Genomic DNA, 14,282 nt, shown 5'->3' on the forward strand with positions numbered 1-14,282 from the left:
TCTCTTGCCTCAGCCTCCCGAGTAGCTGGGATTAAAGGTACGCACCACCGTGCCTGGCTATTTTTTGTATTTTTAGTAGAGATGGGGTTTTGCCATGTTGGCCAGGCTGGTCTGGAATTCCTGACCTCAAGTGATGCACCTGCCTTGGCCTCCAAAAGTGCTGGCATTACAGGCATGAAGCCACCGTACACGGCCTCTTAATTATTTCTTAAATTTGGTCTTTTCCAAAATAATATATGCACAAGTTTAAAAATCTAATAGTATCAAAAGGTTTAAAAAAAAATAGCACTCTGTCTCACCTGTTCTCACTTCAGCCCTGATCCCCAGAAGCAACCACTTAAGAATATTTTAGCTGTTGCTTTTCCTAATGTATCTCTGTATGTCCGAACAGTATGCGTATGTCACTTTTTTACTGACTTGTTTACCTTATCTACTGACCTCCCAACTACTGAATTCCCTGTTTGATGTAGTCAATCACGCAGCGAATATATATTGCGCACCCACTATGTGCCAGGCACTGTTCCAGGCATTAGGAATCCAGCAATGAGCAAGACAACAAGGTCACTGCATTCATGAAACTTAAAATCTAGGAGAAAGACAAGTAAAAAGCAAACAATGAAATAAAACGATTCCATCTACTGCTATGTGCTATCAAGAAAATAAAAGAGTGATAGAGATTTAACCGCCTGACTTTCAGTAGGGTGGTCAGAAACATTTCTCCAAGGTGATGTCAGAGTTGAGCCCCTAAATGATGAGCAGGGCCTGCCATTTGAAGCTCTATGGGAAGTGCTGTGATAGGCATCAGCACATGTAACAGAGACCCTCTAACAATGGCATAAGCAAGTAAGTTTATTGTTTGCCTGATGTAGTAGCCTGAGGATAGGCCATCCAGGGACCCAGGCTCCTTCAGTTCTTCATCTGTAAGGTCCCAGGTGGCTCCACCACCTCTGTGTTCCAAACAGCAAGATGGAGGAAGAGAGAGAAGGGCAGTTCTCTATAAGGACACAACTCAGCAATTTCCCATCTCTTCTGCTCACATCTTTTTGGCTAAACCTTAGTCACATAAGCACACCTAGCTGCAAGAGAAACTTGAAATGTAATTTCTATTCTGGGCAGCTACATGCTAAGCGAAAATTCTCTTACTGTGGAAGAGGAGGAGAACACTATCTGGAACCAACTGATTTTCTGCCAAAAGCACATTTTACACAGAGGAAAGATTGAAGGCAAAGGCCCCGAGGAAGGAAAGAACTTGACTTGTTAAAGAGAAAAAACTGCCCCTAGAGGCGTTGCAGATGTGGCTGCTGTGTCACATTTGTGTCATTAGGTGGCAGCGATTAGAGAGGCTATGTCTACGCTCAGCGTTCTGCCCCGTGAACGTCTGAATGTGTAATAGTCTGACACTCCTGTTTTGTGGACTAGGCATCTGTTTTCCTTCACTGGTATCTGGGAGAGTGGGTGGGCCTTGTGAGTGGGCTTTCTGACCCTCATGCTGGGCTGGGCTGGCCACTAGGGGTCTGAAGGGACAGTGGGAAGGTAGAAGGTGCCTTCACCAGGAGCAGTCTTTATTCGTGAGTTTTAAGAGCCTGTGAGAGGATGGATCAGGTCTGGTGTGTGCTGGTTCATGCTGCACACCGTGTCAGGATCACGAAGGAAAGGACTGGGGAAGGGTTTGCTGGTGTCTCAGTTAATAGCAGTAACGGCACCCACTTTATTGTGTTCTTGATTCTGTGCCAAGCATTCTTGTTATTTAAAAACAGAGAGAGAGAGAGAGAGAGAAGGCCAGGTCACTGAACAGAGGTTAACGAAGGGGAGAGTGGGAGGATCTTAAATCAGGTAGCAGATAGGACTGAACAATGTAGAGATTTTAAAACCAGGCTAAGGAATCTCCATGGGATAGTTTTCAGCGGGTAACTGATTCGACCATTCTCTCTCATATCTACCTCTTTCCTGTTTCTTAATAGCATTACAGCCTTAATTTTGACTAAATTATTAATCACTATTTACACGGTGGATCCAGAACATCTGAGACAGGTCTCAGTGAATTCAGAAAGTTTTTCTTTTTGCCACGATTGAGGACGCGGGCCCATGACACAGCCTCAGGAAGTGCTGACGACTTGTGCCCAAGGTGGTCAGGACACAGCTTGGTTTTACACATTTTAGGGAGGCAGGAGACATCAATCAATATACATAAGAAGTACATTGGTTTGGCCTGGAAAGGCGGGACAACTTGAAGCAAAGGCAGGAAGACTCAAAGTGGGGAGGGGCCTAACAGGTCACAGACAGGTAGAGACAAAAGGTTGCATTCTTTTGAGCTTCTGATGAGCCTTTCCAAAGGAGGCAATCAGATATGCATCTATCTCAGTGAGCAGAGGGATGACTTTGAATAGAATGGGAGGCAGGTGTGCCCTAAGCAGCTCCCAGCTTGAGTTTTTCCTTTAGCTTAGTGATTTTGGGGGCCCAAGATATTTTCCTTTCACGACTTCATCATTAGTATATAAATATTGTTCACTGCAGAAAAAAGTAGTATGCTGAGATTACATGTCTTTTCCTACACAACTCTTAGCTTGCCTCAAGTTAATAATATCCTTTGTTTCTCACACACGGACAAAACTACAGAATAAGTGGCTTGATAGGTGATACGGTGGGGAATCGGGAATGAACTGAAGCTGTTATTTGTGTGCATATCAGCTTCAACTCACTCCAGATTGTCCATCATGTCACCTATCAAATCACTTATTGTGTAGTTTTTTTCTGTCTTCCAAAATCTCGTTGAAATCTCTCATCGATTGATGCCTCCTCTATTATCTTCTTATCCTTGTGAAGATATTCCTTTTTAATATCTTCCCTGCCATGTTAATGAATCTTGGCATGAGGAGGAGGAAAATAAGCATTATCTATGTACCAATTTAACTGAAATTCTATTAACATTTTAGCTTAAGAATTCTCTTATTTAACAAAGACTGTTAACCTTGTAATATACCTTATGAGACTCCCTTTTGACATTTTTTGAGGCTACAGAAAAGATTTAAATGGTTTTCCATATGTCTTTGTGAAATGGTGGTTTCTTTGAATATGACTGAATGACAGGAGATGGTGAGGTGGCTTGGTTTTAATGGAGCTGTCCTTCTCCTTATCATTCAACTCCCAGCTTTGACATCACCTCTGCCCACACCATTCTCCTTCCCCAGCAACGAATTATGATCTGCTCAATTCTTTGTATAGTCCACTAGCCCTTTAAAAGCTAGCATCTCTGTCTTTTTAGTTGTTTTTCTTTTTGAGATGGAGTCTCACTCTGTAGCCCAGGCTGGAGTACAGTGGCACGATCTTGGCTCGCTGCAACCTCCACCTTCTGGGTTCAAGCGATTCTCCTGCCTCACCCTCCCGAGTAGCTGGGACTGCAGACTGGTGCCACCACGCCTGGCTAATTTTTGTATTTTTAGAGAGACAGGGTTTCACCATGTTGACCAGGCTGGTCTCGAACTCCTAACCTCGTGATCTGCCCGCCTCGGCCTCCCAAAGTGCTGGGATTACAGGTGTGAGCCATCATGCCCGGGCTTTTTGGTTGTTTTTCAACTGCTCACCTTATTGCCCGAACTATTTCAGTGAACACTTAAATATTTCTTGCAAGTATGGATTCTGTCCAACTCTTCCCTGAGACGAAGGTTTTACTCACAACCATCTTTGATTTTTTTAAAAGATATAATTGCCATTCTTAGCTTTTATCTCCCCTATTATTATCCCAGTTGTGCTTGTGTTTAAAATTTCACCTCAGGGCCGGGCACGGTGGCTCACACCTGTAATACCAGCACTTTGGAAGGCCGAGGCACATGGATCGCTTGAGGTCAGGAGTTCCAGACCAGCCTGGCAAACGTGGTGAAACCTCATCTCTAGTCAAAATACAAAATTAGCCAGGCTCAGTGGCGCATCTGCAGTCCCAGCCACTCGGGAGGCTGAGGCAGGAGAACTGCTTGAACCCCCCAGGAGGTGGAGGTTGCAGTGAGCAGAGATGGCGCCACTGCACTCCAGCCTGGGCCACAGAGTCAGACTCCATCTCAAAAAATATATAAATAAATAAATAATAAAATAAAATTGCACCTCAAATGCTACCTTGTCCCTGAAGATTTCCCAAAGGAATGAATATAAGTTCCTGTCCTCTGTCTGTCACAGTGTCTTACACATAATTACCATTCAGCAAATGTTTCCTGAATAAACTAAGTCACCTGATGAGGATTCAAATAAACTTTGTTTTTTATGTTATATATTTAAAAACATTTTCAAGCTTCTATCACTAAATTAGATGAAAAGGCTACCACTGTTAACATCAAACACCAAGCTGATATGTAGCAAAAGGATATTTAATGTTTTACCCAACTGTTTATTTGGCACAGCAATGATAATGTAACCAAACCCATCTGTTTCCTCTCGTCCAGGGATTTCAAATGCTGACCAAAAACACTTTGTGCTTAACTTCTAATGACTTCTGACTTATCTTACCTGTTCTTTGTCAAAAACTTGTTAAAAATTTTAATACATATGAATAAAGTACTAGGATACAACCTGGAATAAGAATAGAGTTCTTATATAAAAGTCAAGACCTTGGAAACAAAAAGATAAGTTTCTTGGCTGCTTATCTATTCTCATGACATGTGAATAGCTGGGTTGTTTAAACTCTATGCTTTTACTATGTATGTTTTAAAAAACTTGATCTTAACCAGGAATTATATAATTATAGACTCTGGAGGTAAAAGTAACTCAAATAATTTATCAATTTCACTATCCAACTTTCAGAGAAGATCTATAAGAGCCTGCTGCAATTTTAAAGTTTAAAGATTTACATTTTATATATTCACATCAACACTTTTTAAAAATGACATTGCTTACTCGAGGTCAGCTGATGTTATCTACCTTGATATTTTAAACTCCCCTATCTCAAGTTTTCCATTCCAACTTACAATTATGAATTCATTTTCATTACTTTCTGCAATCTGGAGCAGTAACTGTCCTACCTGCACTGCATACAACCACTTCATGACACCTGGAATGCTGCCGTGCATTTTAACTTTACCCTATTATTAATTCAAACAATTCTCATTGGACCAAAATTGTAGGCTTCTCACCTTAAACATCATAATCACATAGCAATTCAAGGCCAAAGTCTATAAAACTATTTTGCTTGGGTTTAAATACATTTTAGAACATCCATTTAATTGAGCTTTCTATACATTGTTCCCTTTCAAAATAGTTAGTGAAGAGATACTCAACATCAGTAGTCATTAGGGAAACGCAAATCAAAACTACAATGAGATACCACTTCACACTCACCAAGATGACTACAAGCAAAAACAATAACAAGTGTTGGTGAGGATGCGGAGAAAATGGAACTCTCATACATTGCTGGTGGGAATGTAAAGTGATGCAGCACTTTGAAAAACAATTTGGCAGTCCCACAAAAAGTTTAAAGTTACCATATGACCCAGCAATCCTACTCCTAGGTATATATCCAAGAGAAATGAAATATATATCCACACAAAACCTTATACACCAATGTTCATAGCAGCATTATTCATAATAGCCAAAAAGTGGAAACAACCCACATATCCACCAACAGATGAACGGGTAAACAAAATGTGGCATTTTCAAGCAATGGAATATAATTTGGCCATAAAAAAGAATGAAGTACTGACACATGCTACAACACGGACGAACCTTGAAAATATGCTAAGTGAAAAAAGCCATGTGTTATATAATTCTGTTTATAAGAAATGTCTGGAACAGTTAAATCCATACAGGCAGAAAATTAGTTGTTGCCTAGGACCAGAGAAGGCAGGTAGTAGGGAACTGGGGCATGATTGCTAATGGGTCCAGGGATTCTTTTTTTTTTTTTTTTTGAGATGGACTCTTGCTCTGTCACCCAGGCTGGAGTGCAATGGCGCGATCTTGGCTCACTGCAACCTCCACCTCCCAGATTCAAGCGATTCTCCTGCCTCAGCCTCCCGAGTAGCTGGGACTTCAGGGGTGCAACACCACACCCAGCTAATTTTTGTATTTTTAGTAGAGACGGGGTTTCACCATGTTGGCCAGGATGGTCTCAATCTCCTGACTTTGTGATCCACCTGCCTTGACCTCCCAAAGTGCTGGGATTACAGGCGTGAGCCACCGCGCCCAGTCTAGGGATTCTTTTTGGATGATAAAAGTGCTCTAAAACTGATTGTGGTGATGGTTGCCCAACTCTGTAAATATAATAACAACCAATGAGTCGTACACATTAAATGTGTGAATCGTATGGTATGTGAATCATTTCTCAATAAAACTGTTTTAAAAAAATTTAAAAATAGAGTTTGGGGGCCGGGCACACGTTTGTAATCCCAGCACTTTGGGAGGCCGAGGTGGGTGGATCACCTTCAGGAGTTCAAGACCAGCCTGGCCAACATGGTGAAACCCTGTTTCTACTAAAAATACAAAAGTTAGCCAGCGCCTGTAATCCCAGCTACTCAGGAGGCTGAGGCACAAGAATCGCTTGAACCCGGGAGACGGAGGTTGCAGTTAGCCGAGATCATGCCACTGCACTCCAGCCTGGGAGACAAAACAAGAATCCGTCTCAAAAAAAAAATAGAGTTCAGCACTCTCCACAGATACAAGACACTAATAAAAAAAACTGGCTGACTTAGCAAACAAGGATATTTGGGCTTTATTCCCTGCTTCCAGATACTGTTGCTTTTAGTTTATTTTACAATTTTATCTGTTTATCCCATGTGATATGTAATCAGAGCTCAGGGCTTCAGCAGGAAATTTGTAACAGTCCTTTCAAACAAACTTAAAAAACAGTTTAGTAACATTATCTAATGGTGTATTAAAGCCCTGCTTTGATGCCGTTTTATGATCTTAAGCATTTGCTTTCCACGTTGAAATAACAGAAGGGCTTATACAGACAATGAAATTTGACTTTGCTAAACTTCCTTTTTCTTTGAAAAAAAAAAAAAAGCCTATCATATTTGGGACAAAGCAGTGTTTCTGAATGTCTACATAATCTACTATAGTTCAACCAGGATTTAAACCTCCCAAATTCAGTCTGAAACACAGAAGTAGCACTTAGTAAAACCAAGTTTGATTTAAATCAAATAAGTTGTTTAAAGATCAGTCCAATTGATCACTTATGACTTTACATACCGTTTTGTTTCTAAATTACTTTCCTGTGTGTTCTATTTCATCAACTAGATCATACAATTTCAATCTACCCTAAATCTCATGCTTCTCAAGATATGAAACCACATAGATTAATTTCTTAAATATTTTATATATATTAGCTTTTGTCCAGCCTCCTAAGGAAACTCTAAATTCCTTACAGGCAAGGACCTCGTCTTAAGCTTCAACACTTCACAGAGACCCCATAACTGAAATGTGTTTCTCAAGGTCTAAGGCGTGACCTTAGACCAGTCAAGCTACGATAATTCTGCAGTTAAGCTACAATAATATACTGTATATATTATTAAGGTATATATATGTGTGTGTGTATCAAGTTTATATCTATATATCTTTATCCCTCTACAATCTATTTTTCTTTTATACTTCATTTCCCACACATAATATATTGACTGCCCCCAAATCTTTAAGAACTCCCAATTTTCTTCAGAATAACCCCCAAACACCTTCCTATGGATTTCAAAGCTCTTTGTCAACTTCCCCGTCTACCCTTTCTAGCCTGAGCATCAGATGCCAACACACCAGTTACTTAAAGCTCCTCTTCCACCCCTCTGCTGTTGCACCTCCAGGTCTCTGCTGTCCCTTGGATTGCTATTCAGTCTATGAAAAATCTGCTACACTTCTAAGTCCACGTCAAGAGCCATCTTCTGTATAGACCCTTCCTTTTCAGAATTTCTCCTTTTTAAATCCCTTCATAGCACTTTGTCTAATACTATACCCCTTATCACAGCTTGACTTATATGGTGCCTAAGACATGCCTTCTCTCCTAGTATTAATTCTCTGATGTTTGCAACCGCTTATGTGTGAATCACCTACCAAAGCACTGTGCTTGTATCCCCTTCACCCTTTACATAAAAACCACTCACTAAATGCTTGCTAGGGATGACACATTGATAGGTGTAGCAAACCACCATGGCACTTGTATACCTATGTAACAAACCTGCACAATCAGCACATGTATCCCAGAACTTAAAGTAAAATTTAAGAAAAGTAAAATAAATGCTTGCTAGATTGAATTATTCTTATCTTAAATTCCCCAAAACACCAAGAATGGTATGGGGCATATAGCAGTTAAACAATAAATAATGTTACTTGATAGAGTATACATTCCTGGGGCAAAGATTCAGATGCTCAATGACCGATTTTAGTGACAGTGAAGTGATAGATCATCACCAAAAAAAGTTTATTCTCTAAATTGTTCCTACACTGAATTGGGCTTAAGTAACAGATGCTTTAATGTACCAAAACAATTAGCTGAGTGTTTAGTTTCAATATATTTTTATTTCCAGTGTTCCTTCTGGAATAAAACTATTTAGATCTGAGGAATACACATAAAATAATTTTGGAAGTCAATTCTTAGAATGTACATGGATTTTTCTCACTGTTTATTAAAGATTCATTCAAGTATTCATCACTTATGTGAACTGTCCCTGGGCAGACACTGAAAAAGGTACTGAATCATCAATAAGATACAGGCTCTGACCTTAAGTGTTTACAGTATACTAGGGGAAGGATCTCAAAGGAATCTAGGTTTGATGCTTCAGAAAAACTGGTACTAATTATCTTGATATTGATGAATTTGGAAGTTCTTTAAAAAGTACTCTTTTAAATTCAGATTGAAATGTTTATGTTTCAATGTGTACTAAAAACAAAGGTATAACAATATTTAGAAAGCCATTTTTATTCATGCAAACAGCAAAAGGACATAACTAGATGCCATGAGTCAGGGCTGGGACTAGGGTGAGTAAAGAGAGGTTTTCTAGAGCAAAATTTCGTGAGGCCACTCACTCTCAGGGTCCCGTAAATACAGGGTCAGCCTTAAAAAGGAGTGGCTCTTTAAATTCATCACCCTAGCCACTTCCTCTGCCTTACCTGAGCTCTGGCCCAGCTATGAATGTTTAAGAAATTAGTAATTTTGTGTTATACCTGGTTGCGTATACTTGGTATACTCCACAACAAATGCTTTATAAATTATTTCTGATTTATAGAAAATGGAACGGTGAAATTATGGAGGGAATGAATTATGATGCAAAGGGAATATGTTTACTTTTGGGAGGAAAGAGTAGATACTTAGGGAAAAGGAGAAATGAAACAGAATTAGCACATTAAAATGATTGTCAAGTTAAAAGCTTTCAAGTGTTCAGATTGGAAGTAATTCTCATGACTAAACTGTTCTACTGTTATTTATAACCATTAACTTATGCTTTTGTTAACTTCAAATAACTTGTATTGGCATCTGTAATTGTCCATTCTCACGCTGCTATGAAGAAATACCCGAGAGTGGGTAATTTCATAAAGAAAAGAGGTTTAATTGACTCACAGTTCCGCATGGCTAGGGAGGCCTCGGGAAACTTACAATCATGGCTGAATGCACTTCTTTACAGAGCGGCAAGGAAGAAGACGAGCGCCCAGCAAACGGGGAAGCCCCGTATAAAGGCATAGGATCTCGCGAGAACTAACTCACTATCATGAGAACAGGATGGGGGAAACCAGCCCCAGGTTTCAATTATCTCCACCTGGTCCCTCCCAGGACACATGGGGATTATGGAAACTACAATTCAAGATGAGATTTGGTTGGGGACACAACCAACCCTATCATTTTTCTAAGATCAATACCAAATGAACTAAATGAATAAAAAAACAGTAAGTTACAAGCTAATATCGACACTCTTTTGAGACAGATTATTTTGGAGATTAGCACCTGAAGATTATTTTCTTAATTCCTTAGTGTAGTTATTGATGGTTATTCAAGACTGAATAAGGAAATTCTGGATGCACTTGATCCATGGGAATACAACTCATTGAAATTTTAAATTTAAATGAAATTTAAAATTGAAATTAAAATTAAATTTGTTGTCCAAAAGAGAAATTTCATATTTAGGTACATTATTAAATATAGAATAAGTGATAATTTAAATGTAAAAGGCATTGACATTAAGTAGGAAAGGTTTTCCCATTAGATCAAAGTTAAAAGAATTTGAAATCAGCCTTTCAATTGTCACTACACCTGGTAATACAATGTTCAATGTCAGATAAGCTTGTAAAGAAGCTTTCGGAAGGCGGGGCGCAGTGGCTTACGCCTGTAATCCTAGCACTTTGGGAAGCCGAGGTCGGCAGATTGCCTGAGCTCAGGAGTTCGCGACCAGCCTGGGCAACATGGTGAAACTCCGTCTCTACTAAATTACAAAAAATTAGCCGTGCGCCTGTAGTCCCAGCTACTTGGGAGGCTGAGGCAGGAGAATTGCTTGAACCTGGGAGGCGGAGGTTGCAGAGCTGAAATCGCGCCGCTGCACTCCAGCCTGGGCGACAGAGCAAGACTCCATCTAAAAAGAAAAAAGCTTTCTGAGAAGTTCCAAGTAAATATAAAGCAAAACATTTCCCCCACCTTGGCTTGATTCTACTTCCCCTTCTCTCCACATATTTTAGGATGTTAAGAGCTGCCAGATATTTTGGGTTGGTGGTAGGTTTTTCTTTCATTTCACTTAAAAATGGAAAATTTTTACCCACCAAAATGTTGTATCAGAACTAAGAATTTCATATATGCTGTCAATAGAACCCAGAAAAGTTTAGTTGTGGTTATGACTTATTTATAACACTATTTGGTATGTCCCTTAAATGAGGTTTTACATTTCCAGCAATAGCAGGACATTATTCCAAGCTGCCACAAATGATGATGTTCATGTAGAAAGATGTTTTTGCATAGAATAATAAAAAGGCTGAGGCTGAGGCTGCTCTTAAAATAACATGCTTGGATTTTCAAAAACGTTCAAAATCATAAAAAATCTTTTTACCAATGAAAAATGACAATTCTAGTGGGAAAAATCATTCAATTAATAAATAAAAATAACCCCAGATGACTTATCTCCCATATGTTAAGAATATCTACAATTACAGAAATATAAAGTTTTTCTAATTATAACTCTTAATAGCTTACAAAAAGTTTAAAACATCAAGACAAGCGAAAATATTTTAAATTTGTAATTGAAGTTAACTGAGAACATAAACACTACCATTGTGCCCCCCAAAAGCTTCTGTTCTTCTAAATGTGATCCCCTATAATTCTTACCTCTACAAAGTAAAATCCAAACCCATGAAAAATAAAGTTCATGGAGAATACTATTCTTCTGATTTTTATTGAAAATGTTCCATGACTATTTCTATGAAAACATTAAGAAATTCCTTAATTTCATTGCTAGAGCTAATGCAAGAATACACAAATACACACATGCATACATTCATTGTACTAGCTATTATCTTATTTAGACCATATAAAAAGATCTTTAATATGCATTGGCCGCAAATTTTCACTTTGGATCAACTATTCAATCTATGTTGGAGAGATTAGGATCCATAAATAAATTATATAATCTCACTTTATATAAAACACTGCAACTTAAACTTTTAGTTATCTGATGTCTTAAGTTGAATAGTTTAGATAATCATGCAAACTTTTCTGCATCCTCTATTGGGTGATTATCTAAGCTTTTTGAATTGTCTTGTTCAAAGCCACAAGTTGAATTATTTTCACTGAGATTCTATAAAATTTCATGAATGTCACAGCTATAAATCCTAAAATCCGAAAACAAAACGAATGATAACCTCAAGGAAATGAGCCAATTCTTTAAAGACACAACCTGTCAAAACTCACACAAGAGGAAATAGACAATCTGAATAGGCCCATATCAATTAAAGAAATTCAATTAATAATGAACAACCTTCCAAAACACAAAGTACCAGGCTCAGATCAGTTCACTGGTGAGTTCTACTAAACATTTAAGGAAGAAATTACACCAATTCTTTACAATCTCTTTCGGAAGATAGCAGCAGAGGAATACTCCCTAATTCATTCTAAAAGGCCAGCATTATCCTATTACCAAAATTGGACAAAGTGATTATAAAAAAACTATAAACCAATATCTCTCATTAACATAGACACAAAAATTCTTAACAAAATTTTACAGCAAATCCAACAATGTGTAAAGAGTTATAAATCATAATCAAGTGGGATTTATTCTAGGTATGCAGAGCTCGTTTGAAAATCAATTAACGCAATTTATCACAATAAAAGACTGAAGAAAAGTCACAAGATCATAGATGCAAAAAAAAGCATTTTACAAAATCCAGCACCCATTCATGATAAAAACTTTCAGTAAACTAGGAATAGAGGGTAACTTTCTCAACTTAATAAAGAATATCTAAAAAGAGCCCTACAGCTAACATCATATTTAATGGTGAGAAACTAGCAGCTTTCCCACTAATATTCTGAATAAGGCAAAGATGTCCCCTCTCACCCCTCTTTTTCAATATTATACTGGAAGTCTTAGCTAATGCAATGTCAAGAAAAGGAAATAAAAGGTATACAGATTGAGAATGAAGAAATAAAACCATCTTTGTTCACAAATGACATAAATGTCTATACAGGTAATCAAGATTATACAAAGGTTGAAGAATAAAAGCTAATATACAGAAGCCAGTTGTTTTCCTACATACCAGCAATGAACAAATGCAATTTGAAATTTAAAACATGATACAATTTACATTAGCAGAAAAGAAATGAAATACTTAGGTATAAATCTAGCAAAATGAACACAAGATCTATATTAGGAAAACTATAAAACCGATGAAATAAATCAAAGAAGAACTAAATAAATGGGAACATTCCATGTTTATAGGTAGGAAGACTCAATATTGTTAAGATGACAGTTCTTCTCCACTTGATCTACAGATTCAGTACAATCTTAATCAAACTCCCAGCAAGTTATTTTAAGGATATTGGCAAACTGATTCTAAAGTTTATATGGAGAAGCAAAAGGCCAAGAAAAGTGAATATAATACTGAAGGAGAAAAAAAGTTAAAAGGACTGACACTACCTGACTTAAGACTTAAAATAAAGGTACAGTAATCAAGAGAGTGTGGTATTGGTGAAAGAACAAATAAATCAGTGGAACAGACTAAAGAGTCCAGAAATAGACCCACATAAATATAGTCAGTTGATCTTTGTCAAAGGAACGAAAGCAATGCAATGGAGAAAAGATAGTCTTTTCAACAAATGATGTTGGAACAACTGGACATCCACATGCCAAATAATAAATTTAGAAACAGACCTTACACTATAACTCAGAATGGATCACAGATCTAAGTGTACAACACAAAACAATAAAACTCCTGAGACATTATAAAAGAAAACCTAGATGACCTTGGGTATGAAGATGAATTTTTAAATACAACACCAAAGGCATGATCCATTAAAGGAATAATTGATATGACAGACTTCATTAAAAACTTCGGCTCTCCAAAAGACATTGTACACTGTAGGCCGGGCATGGTGGCTCGCGCCTGTAATCCTGGCACTTTGGGAGGCCGAGGCGGGTGGATCACCTGAGGTCAGGAGTTCGAGGCCAGCCTGGCCGACATGGCGAAACCCCATCTCTACTAAAAATACAAAAATTACCCAGGCGTGGTGGTGGGCACCTATGGTCCCAGCTACTCGGGAGGCTGAGGCAGAAGAATCACTTGAACCCAGGAGGCGGAGGTTGCAGTGAGCCAACATTGTGCCACTTCACTCCAGCCTGGGTGAAAGAGGGAAACTCCATCTCAAAAAAAAAAAAAAAAAGACATTGTATACTGCCAAGGGAATGAATAGACAAGCGACAAACTAGGAGAAAATATTTGCAAAAGATATATCTGATAGAGGACTCTTATCCAAAATATACAAATAACTCTTAAAACTCAACAATAACCAGGTGCAGTGGCATGCTCCAGTAGTCCTAGCTACTCCAGAGGCTGAGGCAAGAGGACAGCTTGAGGCCAGGAGTTTGAGGCTGTACTGTGTTATAATTGCACCTGCGAATAGCCACTGCACTCCTGCATGGGCAACCTAGTGAGACCCCATCTCTTAAAAATAAAATAAAATAAAACAGCAACTCAAAGTACTGTAATTTTTTTAAAAATAAGAAAAAATAAAATACAAACTTAAAAATGGACAACGCAATTAAAAAGTGGGCCAAAGATCTGAACAGACACTTCATCAGAGACATATAGATGGCAAATAAGCAGATGAAAAGATGTTCCATATCATATGT

The 14,282-nt window shown here is 38.3% G+C and overlaps 1 non-coding gene across 1 annotated transcript; it reads left to right on the forward strand.

Moving 5' to 3' along the window:
- Nucleotides 1–1,270: 1,270 nt before the first annotated feature.
- LOC129007006 (small nucleolar RNA SNORA17) lies at nucleotides 1,271–1,402 on the forward strand. Its single transcript, XR_008492188.1, has one exon. It is a non-coding gene; the product is annotated as a small nucleolar RNA SNORA17 (small nucleolar RNA).
- Nucleotides 1,403–14,282: the final 12,880 nt, after the last annotated feature.

The sequence above is a fragment of the Pongo pygmaeus genome, chromosome 8, assembly GCF_028885625.2.
Source record: "Pongo pygmaeus isolate AG05252 chromosome 8, NHGRI_mPonPyg2-v2.0_pri, whole genome shotgun sequence".
NCBI lineage: Eukaryota > Metazoa > Chordata > Mammalia > Primates > Hominidae > Pongo > Pongo pygmaeus.